Source organism: Lonchura striata, chromosome 13, assembly GCF_046129695.1.
Source record: "Lonchura striata isolate bLonStr1 chromosome 13, bLonStr1.mat, whole genome shotgun sequence".
Taxonomy (NCBI): Eukaryota; Metazoa; Chordata; class Aves; order Passeriformes; family Estrildidae; genus Lonchura; species Lonchura striata.
This window is the reverse complement of record NC_134615.1, coordinates 9428118-9440820: the sequence shown is the minus strand read 5'-3', so window position 1 is coordinate 9440820 and position 12703 is coordinate 9428118.

The window sequence follows — 12703 nt, the reverse complement described above, 5'->3', positions numbered from 1 at the left end:
GATTAAATTTCAACATTACCATACAACATTTCACTTATCCTGTGTAGTGTTGCAGTGGTGAATACTGAGATGAAGCTACAGAAGTCTGAAATCAAGAAGTTTTTTATCTGTTTTAGAACTGCTCAAAGTCATTCTAAAGTTAGGAATAAAGAAGGTATATTCTCGAGAAAAAGAGCAGACATTCACCACAGTTTGTTTATTCTTCTTTGTTTGCAAAATAGTCCTCCTTTCACCTTAATAAATAGAAGAATTAATGAAAGCTTTTTTTGGCACCCTGACTATTACTTTTATATAGCCATCAAAAGGAAATGTGAACAGGATTGACAATTTCATTTATCTTTGTGATAGAAATGCAAAGTAAAGAATTTGTAGCAAGTTCTGTGCACATCATAATAAAAGGGCAGCAAGAAACCCTTTTCCAGCCAGTGCAATTTATTTACCTCTTTTCAAAATCAACTCCTCATTGTGTGCCTACAAATCTGCCTGCTCTGAATACGCATTCAAAGAGAAAGAAAACAGGGCAACTTTCAAAAGGATATTACATAGGAAATTGCAAAAAGTACTTTGTAATTAGTTGGAAGTTTTCTCAAATTGGACAGTGTGTTTTTGTGCATTTCAATAAGGTATAAAAATGCACTCAGCTGATTACCAGGAAAAAGGGGAGCCAGTGTGAGACAAGCAAGGTCCATTCCTCAGCAGCACCAGTGAGCAGTGTCCATCCCCAGGAAAGATGCAAAGGCTCTCATCTGCAGAGGATGAAGAACAGAGGAAATGATGACCTTGAGGCAGAACTGATTCATGTTTGCTGTGATTAGATACTGCTGTGTGAAAAGGAGCATAAGATGAAGGAGGTGAAATTAAGACTTTGAAGTTCTCCTTCTCCATCACAGAGGCTTTTTCCTTTTCATTCCCTGAGGATGGAGATTGTTAGCTGTGTGCTGTGGGTGATCCCAAACAATCAAAACCACTGCTTAAAACCATACAATTTTGGTATAACAACTTGGAAGAAATGACCTAAATCTGTCTGCCCCCACCTGCTGTGTCCCACCTGCTCAGGTACAGTGGGTGTGTTGGCCCTCACTGCTGCAGGCAGGGACTGCAGCTCCACACGAGCATCCCTGTGCATTCCTGACTCATCCTAAGCTGGAAGGAGGCCCTAGTGGGAGTTAGCCAATATCTGGAGCCCTGAAAGCCATTTCCTGCTAAGATGGTTGGGGAAAGGAGCCATTCAATTCCGTGAGCAATTCCAGCAGTTCCCAATGAGAACAAATGTAATTTATGTAAAATATACTAAGGGTTTGTTACAGGAATGGAAGAAAAATTTACTTCTTGGGTTGAGGAGTAAGGCATCAACCAAAGTTCTAGAAATAATGAATTATGAAAACAAGTGAGGCAAGTTTTTCAAACACAAATGCTGCAATGCCCATCAGGCACCTGCCACAGAATTCCAGATAATCAGCCATGAGAGACGACTTAACAATGAGCAGCTGGGGGGAAATAACAGACTCTCCATGCCACTCCAAGCTGGTATTTCTGCAAGGTTCTAATCAAAGAATGGATCCCCACCATTGCTGTTTCACTAAACCAAAGGTTTATGTGGCTCTTTGTCCTGGAGATTAGGTACAGTCTCTTCACAGAGATTGTTAAACTAACTCATAAAACCACCAGTCCAAAAACAGGGATAAAACCAAAACCATTGCTGAATCCAAGGAACTTGACATTCAGTTTGGCAGCATGGGCATCAGGAACACCTTCTTCCTTTTCTCTGTCTCTAAACACCAAAAATCATATGTGGAAAAAAATAATTCTTCAGTAGAAACAACTCTGTGTTTCATGTGCTTTCTCTGCTTGGCATTTCATTGAATTTGCAAAAATCTGACAAATCTAACCAACCATTAAAGTGTATAATAACAGTGATAACTAAAAAGCATGCTTTGAGGGAGCATACACAAGCAAATGCAGATGATGAAGAAACGTAAGTAGAATTTCTAATTCATGATGAAGAGATTGAATCATTTGGTCAGACAGTTTTAGTAATTCATCATTTATTCATTAACTTGTACTGCAGCATACTTCTATTTATTTTGAGTGCAATTACAAAGTACAGTTGCACAGAATGTAGGCAGAGATCTAGATAAAGGATAGTTTTAGGACAGTTGCTATCCTAGATTTGTAAGCAGACATTTCTATAATTAATAGTGGATTCACCACGTCAAAAACATTCACTTCTGTAAAATGGCCTCATATATTATCAAAGTTATACTAAAACCTATCAATAACTTTGGAGAATTTTTATAAATTGTAGGCTAATATATTTGTAGACTAAAAGGTGAATCATCAGGGTTTTCAACAAATTTAACTTTTTAAATAAGACCTTTTCCACAGCCTATAATTTTTAATCATGTATCTATAGAAATTCATGCTATGGTATTTACATTTCATAAACTACAAAAAAAAAAGGTTGTTTTCAGTGTGTGTAGAATATTTGTCAAATTCTCAGTGCAATACAACTCAATAGCATAGAAAGCTGTAGCCCATGAGCTTGCTCAATATTTTTGGAAGCAGGTCTCTGTCAAAAGTGCTACTTGTTTTTTCTACCTGAGTAAGCCCCTAGTTCAATCAGATGAGCATTTTAGTCTTAGCTAAAAGTCTACCATTAGCCAAGGAGTTTGGAAAGCTATCAGCTATTTCTCAGGAAAAGGTCAAAGATAACTGCCATAACTGCCAGCAGCTGTGGCTGGATGTATAGGTTAATCCAAGTACACCAAAACAACAAAAAGGATCTTGGAAGAAAAACAAAGTACGTATGACAGTATCTTAAAAACATAAATCTTTACAGTAGTCACATTAGACGAGAAGCCTGCCTTTTAGCCTGCTATTTTAATCATCTCTGGTTATTAACTTAACCCTGAAAAGGTGAGATATTTTGGAGGCTTCATGACAGCAGTGCTAAGGAGGCCACCCTGGCCTCGCTGCCTGTGTCCTTTTAGCCATAATTGCCAATTTCAGACCTCTGATTTCCACAGATCTGCTTTTGACTTGATGGTATCATGTTGACAGAGAACCTACAGACAACAGAAGAGCTTCCTAATGCAAAAAAATATTGCTTGTTTTTATCAGAATTTTCAATAACCGTGCGATTCACTGCCATGAACTTCACCATAGTCTAATCAGCCAACCAGTCCTGCCTATTAGACTTGGCTTTTCTAATCCACAAAACAAGGCCATGAAGTTGGACTTTAAAAGACACATTTCATGAAAAGGAAAGGTTTGTAGAAAATCATAAGCAGCAGTGAGGAATCATCACCCATAAGAGAAGAGGATACTCTGTGAAGCAGATAATGTAATCCTGGTAATCATGATAAAATGAAGCACGGTGAGGTTATGATTTGAAATCCAATCCAGAAGTTTCCCTTCAAAGCTTTCTTTGAAACTCTGGGGATAGTGTTTATAGCAGAAGCCACGTGCGTCGTACAAGAAGAAAACTCAGGAAACATTTTCATGGGGGTTTTGGCTTTAGAGTACATTTTGGTGAGGTGCTGGCTTTCGGGAGCTGGCCTCAGTGGCACAGCCGCCCTCTCCAGCACGGGGTGTCCCCAGAGGGGTGCTCTTGTCCCCGAGCGGGGCGGGCGAGGCGCTCAGCCCCGTGTCCCTGCGAGGGCCGCAGCCTCATGCCCGGAGCCAAGCGCTGCTGACACCCGTCCCCGTTTGTCACCACGGCCATCTGGCCACAGGGCTCCTTCCGAGGTGTACAGCACGGCCAGAGAGGCTGCACTGCTGGGGAGAGGCAATAAAAACAGATAAGTCGAAAGCATCACACGCCGAGCGTTCGTACACGGAATAACGCTGGGAAAAAGACTGAACCTCCACATTCGGGGGTTTAACTTGGGAGCACGGAATAGGCTGCGAATGCACACCCAGCTCCAAGGAAAACACTGCTTTTGCTGGGATAGAAAACTCAGTCGGTGCTTAGATTTGTCCTCACAGTGTCCATCTGCTAGCAGTATTGTGGCTGAATCCATTCTGGTTATCATTACAGTTAACATCTTCATAACTTCTTCTCAGCTTCCTCCTGAAACCTGGACTCCACAGCAGCCAAAACTAGTGAGTGGTGGCACGATCACAGCTGAATCCAAAGAGCTCTAACACACAACACATATTGTGGTCAACTTTCTACAGGATTATGGGGATTATCTCCTAAAAAAAGATCAAAATAAGGCAGACCTTCTGAACAATGGAAATCTCTAACTAGCAGTATGGTCAATTTATTTAAACAAATGTCTATTTTTACGTAATGGATTAATCTCAGATTAGTGAAGTGAAAGCCATAATATTAAAACATCTGTAACCATCTGAATTCTAGAACTTTTATGAAGTTGTAACTGTCTGTTTCAAATACCTTTCTGCTCATGAAACCTTTATCTTCCCCCTGTGGCTGCAATGCACTGAAGGCAGGTGAGGCTCTGAGCAGGCTCTGCTCCTGGGCTGGGCAGGACCCCCCTGGGCACAGCTGGGCTGGAGCTGCAGCCCCCCAGCACTGCAGGCTGCCCTGCAAAGCCTCACAAAAGTCACCCACACAGCCCAAGTCCCAGAAACCAAATGAATTCCCAGCAGGATGTGGAGCCTGTCCTTCCCAATTTGGCGGGATACCTGCCTGCACGCTGGAATGGCTGCCTGCAGTGAGCTGCACATTCTGCTCAACATTTGGCACTGTGTAGAGGGTCTAAGTCAGAGCAAAGTCACATCCAAGCATCAGGACTCTCACCCAGAAAAGTGAGCAGGAAGGGAGAAACATATTTATGTGTCTGAGTTTTGGTATCCCCAACAGGAGAGCTTTATGGAGGAGCACCTGCAGTCAGACTCATGTTTATCCCTAACAGCAGCCACTGTGAACAAGTGTGTGCTGCCGTTTTTTTCTAGAAGTCTGCAAATATAACTATTTGTCCATTAAACTCTTTGTTAGAACCATTTGCTCACCTCTAAAGTTTCATTTAATGAAGATATTTTGTCTCAGACTCTTCCAGGATGCTTTTGTAGATTAATCGCTGGGACTTGCGTATTTCTGCAGTGGTCGTTGTTTTCCTTGAATCCATCTTCCCATATGTTAAATGCCTCTTCTGAGTATTGGGCTGTGTCTACAGCCAGTGTTTTCCTCCCACCCTTTTCACACCTAACAAACTCCTGTCTGATGAAAATTATTAATTACCACTGTGCAATGCACAGCTTCTAATCCACACCTACCAAAGGAGCTGCTAAGGTTAGGTTTTGGTGATTCTTACTAGAATTTGTACAAAAGAATGATCTGTCAGAAGTTAACCAGTTCAGATCTTGGGATAAGGGAGGTGAGAAATAATTATTTTTAATTTCATTTCCCTGAGAACACTGAGAAAAAAACATCAGAGTCTGCACATGGATGTGGAATGAAGAAAATCTGCCTTTTAGTTTCCATATTCGTTCCTTTTTTTATGGCATTATCTCCCCAAGTCTTCTAGTGCCACAAACTCTTTGGAGAATGGGGAGAGGCTCTCTTCCTGAATGTTTTTGATTCTTTGGGGCTAAGCAACTCCTTCTTCTTTGGAAAAAATTCCTTTAGGGCCATGGGCTGCAGAAAAATTACCCATGAGAAAATGTATTCTGGCCAGGAGTGGGTTCCAGCCTTGCTAGCCAAAAGCTGAGGGGCATCCCTCACATCTCAGTTTCCCAGGTCATGGCTGGAGCTCTGAACCCAGCCTCACAACTGAGTGCCAGCATCTGCCTGATACAGCCCCACTGACCGGTTCCTCTCATTTGGGGGAATAATCAGTTCTGTTTTCTGGATGGATTTTTCTTCAGCCTGAGTCCTTCCTACCATAAAATATTGATGTGTCAACAGGCATTTCCAAACTTCCCCAGTGTCACCTCCCAGCCCAGCACTTACTCCTACACATCCATCAGCCATGCAGCTCTGTAACCACAGCGAGCACTGAGGACACAGCAGCAAGTAATTGATCCTGCTTGGAGCAAAGAGTCACTCCAGGTCTCTCAGTCCTTCTGAAGCAGGTAAGGGCTTGGATCACCAGCAGACTGAAGAGGTACATGGTCAGTGGAAGGGTTATCTGCAAACTGAACAGCACAAAGCACTCATCCTGTCCCATTCCCTTCTCCTTACACAAACGCACAAATGCACAAATGCACAAATGCACAAACGCACAAATGCACGCTGTGGTGGGGTGGGGGGGAGCCCCTCTCAGCCAGGCTGCTCCATCCAGGCTTTCTCACACAGCCACAGCTGCTGAGAGGAATGAGAACAGAACGGGGAATCGGGGCCAAATTTTATTTCTTTTTCATATTAAAAAAAGGTAATATAAATGATTAAGTCAGAGCATCTGATTCATCCGTACAGCATGAGGTCAGGTGTTTCACTTGATAAACGAAGACATTGACTTATTAGCTCAGTTCTGGCAGAATTATTAAGAGCGTGTTTACATTCAAGCTCATTAAGAGAGACATCTGAAACCAGAAGCATCCAAAATTAATGGATTCTTTTTGAGACTGTTGGCTTCAATGGGTTGTGTTGCATTATTTTATCAAGTGTATAGGTTTTTGTGGTTTAGGCAGAGAGCAGCTGCAGACAGTTCCTTAAAAAATGTAAATGTATTCTTAATCTGTAAAGGAAAATTAATTGAATACCTACAAGCTTTTCTGTGCATCAGTCGACATATTTGCACCCAATATGATTTCCCATGTTGTATGTGTTTTATGTGTACTGTGAGATTCTTGTTTTACGTGAACTTTTCCTTGCACTCTGGTCTTTTGTGCTCTAGTATTAATTGGAAAGACGAGATTTCTGTACATTTCCTGATTACACTGATTTAACAAAGGTCATGAATTTGGCTTTACCAACTCACCAGATTCACACTGTCAACACCTGTTCCCTTGGTGTCTCACTCACCCATGATTCAAAGACATGGTACATTGATGTGCTATGGACTTAAACCCCAGACTGCCAGATGCAGTAACCCACATACATTTGGAGTATTCCCTTATATTCTCACAGCTCAAGTGCCATTTATAAAGGTATTTAATATAGAAAATCTTATAAACCATTTAAAGCACCACAATTTTGAATACTATATATCTATATAGAGACACTATGTCTCTCTCTATATTTTATCTACATAAAATAAAATGTATTGTGTGCTAAACAGATTTTAAAGCAGTTGGTGCTGGTGAGCACAGGAAGATTGCCCCTGTACCTGGGTGAGGCCAGGAATCAGAGGCCATCACGCTGCAGAGGATGCTGCAAGTCCTGCTGACTCAGCTTGCTCCCTGCCTTCTGCAGGAGCAGATTCCTCTCACCCACAGTGCTCAGCTCTGAGCCCCCCAGCAGCCACATCAGGAAACCTAATTCAATCACGTTTAAACTAAAGCTTTTCTACCAGCTTTAGCTTCTGCTTGACCAGAGGGATGCAGGAGATTAATCTCTAATGGTAACTGGTTTCCTTCCAATTGTTTATCAAGTATTTATTATTTAAAAAAAAAAAAAAAAAGGAAAGGAAAATAAGTCATGTATCCTAAACAAATGAAACTCACTTCTGCACCTCTACTAATCAGGCTTTATTTGCTTAGTATCTGTGATGTAGCAGCAATTATACTAATTCTCCAGTCACTCGTTGAATCTCTCTCAAAGAACTGGATAGATGTGACTTGAATTTCTAATCCTTTAGATTTTTTAGCTTTGTACTAGTGGAAAGCCCAGCATGATGTGATCCTGACAATACAAATAATGTACAGGAAAGACGAAACAATCTCAGCTTTTTAAAAAAGTAAAGCAACCTCCTTGGATTTACACATGGGAGAACATATATTTTTCTTTATAATATTGCACAGAAGATACATCTCCTCCCCCTTTACAGTTGGAGACTGTTGAGACATTTATATTGCAGGTCACAGAAACACTTCCAGAACTGAGATGCCTAAGTGTCTAAGAGTTTGCTGCAGATCCTGTCTGATCTGTTGGTTGCTTACATGGATTTCTTTCCTTATGAGGTGCTGGGAGTTCTGAGAACAAATATATGTTGGTTTTCTATGTGGGAGATGTTATGAGTATCTGTGAGCAGAGTGGGAAATACAAGGTATTCCCAAACTCAGAGGTGTTCTCTCCTGGACTTAGATATGGTGATCTAATATAATTTCTAATGATCTTGGTATAATTAAACATTTTACTCCCAGGAAGTAACCACAGTGTGTAGGTAGAGACATTTCAGTGTTAAAAAAAATCACCTACATTCTGTTGGACACTGCTGGGACATCTTCTCATAGTCACATAGTCAGAGCTTCTCGTGGTAATATGGAATTTTGGCTGCTACCTTCTATTTAGTATACTTCTCCAAAGCAGAGTATTTTTTCTAATTCCCAATACTGAGCTGAGTTGGATTTTATTCCACTCTCTGCCTCTGGGTGATCCACCTCATTCAAGCTCTTCCCAATAAATTTGCTAAATCCCTTTCATATGCAGGGGTTGCACTGAGCAGTGGAGGAGCAGCAGCTCCCATCTGCTGCAGGCTGAGCTGCCAAATGCCAGCCCCATGTGCTGATGACCTGACAGATGACAATTTTTATGTTTTCTTCTCATGCCATCTTATACTGGTGTCTGTTGGGCACCCAGCATCATGTCTTTTGTTAAAACAGGCTATATGCTATAAATTTCAGATACATTTTACAGTGTGGAATAACCTGGGTTTCTGACTGTCTTTGATTTTGTTGCAAGCATGGTGTACTAGAATGTGAGATTTTGTTGCATTATTATGAGTATGTTGTCCTCTCTTTCCATATGTTTCTGCACAAGTGTCTCATCCTGTTAGATCACTTAACAAAGAATGTCAGATAAGAAAGCAAAAGTAGAAACTAAAGTTAATTAAAAATGTGTTTGCTGCATAAAGTGAGAAGTATACCTGGCCAGAATGCAGAAACATGTTTTCTACCTAAATCAGTTTCATGGAAAGTGAAATGGAATTTTGTGGTGGAAATGTCACTTGTGCAGAGTAGGGATAAATAAACCAAAGAGCTAGCACGGTCTGTCAGTTTTAACCCTGAATTTCCTCATATGACTCCAATCAGTTCTTTCTCAGATACTGTGTTAGACTCCTGACTATCACCTGGATCTTGGAATAACTTCAAGGCAGTGCAATCTCTGCTTGGAGATGGGAAATAGGAAATTTGTAGTGTATCTTGAAAACAATCCAGCCCTTTGAACTTGCAGTTTTTATGACCTTTTACAAACTCTTTCCAGGAACACAAATATGGTGTTCATATTTGATCAGGCCCAAAACACAGCTTGTTTTGGGCATGATCAGGACTGGAATAATGAGGGGTGGGGAGAAGGCAGAAACAAGGCAATTATAACTCTTGATTAGATGTTAAACCAGTGACATTTTAAAGGCAACCAGGGTGGCAGTTGCCAGCCTGTTTTTATGAGCTGCTCTGAGATAGAAGCTCCACAGTGAAGGTCAGTGTGCTGGAAGCAGAGATGTGAACATTTTAGCATCTCTCTACTTTTGCTTTTTTGTGTCTATTTATATCCAATATTCTTTTCTGTCCCTCACCTATTTTCTACAGAAAATGCAGTTTGCAGAAACCCCTCAGCATGCCATCAGCACACTCAGGTACCAGGGAGGCACCCCGAGCCCCAGAGTGTGCTGGAACCCCTCGTGTGAGCTGTGAGTGACAGCACTGTCTGCTCCAACCCTCCATGTCCACAGGGGTCACGTGCAAAAGCATTTACTTTCTGTAACTAGAAGCAAAATTGGCTCCTCTGACTACAAAAACATGTCAGTCTAATGAGAAAAATGAGAAGAAAAAAACCTGACAAAAATCTAATAGAGTGTTGAACAGGACTTATTTCTGCCAGAGGATTTAGGGGAGAGATGAACATTACTTAAATACGGTAGGTATACCATGTCACATCAAGAATGTTACAGTGCTTTTACCCCAGCTCCAAGTATGTCAATCCCATATGCTTTGTGTGTGCAAATTTGGTTGTTTTTGCAGCTTTCTTCCTTTCCAAAGGTAATCTGCACTGCCCTAATTTCTGAGTGGATTAACTCCAAACAGGAGAGAAAGCTCCTCAAGCAGCCATTAGAAAATATTTTGGTCATTCAAATAGAGGAGCTGCTAGTCATTTAAAAGTATTACAGGGAGAATTTACAGACATTCTTCAATGTAATCAGCTACACAGTGCTGGAACCACTTAGGGGATTTCATGGGTTCCTGTAAAACACAGTCCAACAACATCAAAAGAGGTGTGCCACTACCAGCCCTGTGAGTGACAGTGTCTGTCTAAAGCACCAGGAATTCATCCAGTGCTCAGCATCCATCCCCTCCCGGGGTCAGTGCTGCTCCTGTATTCCATACCAGGGGGATTTGGGTTAGTACTGGGGTATGACAATGGGACCCAGAGATGACAGTCCCCTCAGGAGGAACTCTGCTGGCTCCATCCAATGGTCCCTTCAGACTCCTCCTGGCTTACCTGGAAAGGTGCTCAGGAGTCAGGAAGGGCTCAGAGCTTTCCCTGCCACCATCCCCTCAAGGATGGCCTAGGAATGAAGCCACTTGTACAAAGTGATGGAGTACTGTTACACAACAAATGCTCCTGTACTTGGGTTTATCCTACATTAGAGGGATTTTCTAGTAAAATCTGATTTGGAAGTGGAATACTATGGAAATGCCATAGGATTTCTCCATAAAAACAACCAACTTCAGTTTGCCCAAGTGTAAAATATTGTTACCTATCTGCCATACACACAGCTGCAGCGAAAAAAAATAAGGTCATCAACTAAACACAACCGTTACTTTAAGCACCTGAATAGTTTCCCTGATTTCTGAGAATTGCTGGATGATGCTGCAGAATCAGCAACTACAAAGTGAGCTTCTCCCTATGACATTCCTTCCATTCATCACCTGTCTGGGGTAAGAGTGCAGGCAGGTGAGAGCTTTTGCTGTAGAATCCCTTTTGCTAGCAGGATTGAATCAATAAATGACTTCAAATGTTGTTATGATCCTAAGACCAAGATGATTTGCACAGGGTACTTGCCAATGAGCATAGAGCACCACAGTCCCTCATTATAGTTTTAGCAGAACAGGAGAACATAAAAAAGAGTCTTGGATTAGTCTAACTTAAGACTGTAAAAAACATGCTCTTGTGTTTCTTATTCCTTACTTTAATTGAACACCAAGATATCAGCACTTCAGTGTCAGCTGCTACACATAAAATCAAACTTGGAGGGTAGTAAATACAGCAGAACTGAAGGTTTAGTGTTATATATTGAGAGAACCATTCAAGATAGAATTGTCTTAACCAACACTACTACTGCATTTATGCATTTGCCTCTCCTTTTCATTTTTATTACGTATTTTTATCTCTAAGAACCAAAACTCACTTAACATAAACTCGGTATTTTCACCTTCCTAGCTGTTGTAAATTTTCACTATGTTGCAATCTCAGAGGAAGTTTTTAAGCACCAATTTTAATAAAAACTTTAGTAAAAGTGTTTAAAACATTATTTGGCACTAGTCATTTGATATAAAAATTACTTGGTTTGATCCTATTTATCCAAGAGGAGCTTTCTAATCAATCCTTGTGCAGAGGGCACAAAGTTGTGGAATTGCCTCTCTAGCAGAAGACCAACTTAACCCTTTCCTGGGATTGGACTGAAAGACTTGTGCTGCTGAGCAAGGTGGCTGCTGGATTTACTTCCTCAGGTGTGTCTGTCCTGATGGCCTTTCCCTGCCTTCTTCATGTCCTGGGTGGAGCACTTCGTGGGGACTGGCACAGCGACAATAAACCCCCCTTGCAGTGACAGGTGGCCCGAGGCCACGTGTGAAAAAAGAAATAATGCTGGATGAAGCACACTGAGCTTTTGGGTGAAAAAGCAAAGTGTCAGCAATTATAACACTATTTAATTAAGTGGTGTTTACTAGTTATTACAATAAGTTTCTATGATTGATGGGAGCTAACTCCACCTGCCTGGGGAACTGGGCCCTGCCTGGGGCAGGATTTAGCCTCCCAGTAACCAATCTGGAGAAAGGCAAGTTGCTCTTCAGGCAAATTGTCATAGACCTGCCTGAGGACTGTCACAGGATTTAAGTCACAGTAAGATCAGTAGGAATGGCTGAAAGTGCTCTGAAGAAAAAATTTTCCAGCAAGAAATATTGATTTGATGCAGTTTGGGTATTCTTCAGGACTGTGTGAATTTTACTGGAACTTCCCGATGGAAACCTTGCAAAGGTGGGTTTTCCTAGCAGGGAGCCAGCAGCTGGCAGGGTCCAACCTCCACCAGAGATTTTTCTGATGGGACATGGATGTTGTTGGGGAGCTAGAGACTAGATCAAAGCTGGTCTGATTTAGTTATTCAAAAAGAGAATGTTCCCAAATATTTTGTTCCATAGAAATGTTCATGTATCCAGCTAACACATCATGCATCTTTTTTACGGTATAGAATGAAACCATTAAAATGATAAAGGAAATTTTCTGCACATCTTAAAACACACCTTCCAGGCCATCACAGTGATTAAATAAAGTTGTGGCTGAACAACATGGTGACTTTTAATGGAATTTCCAGGAGGGTGGGGAGAAGGGCGAATATTTTAGAAATGTACCTCAAATTTATTAAAATACAGCTCCCTCACATTAGTTGCCGGAAAAATCAAATTCTGCTTATGATTT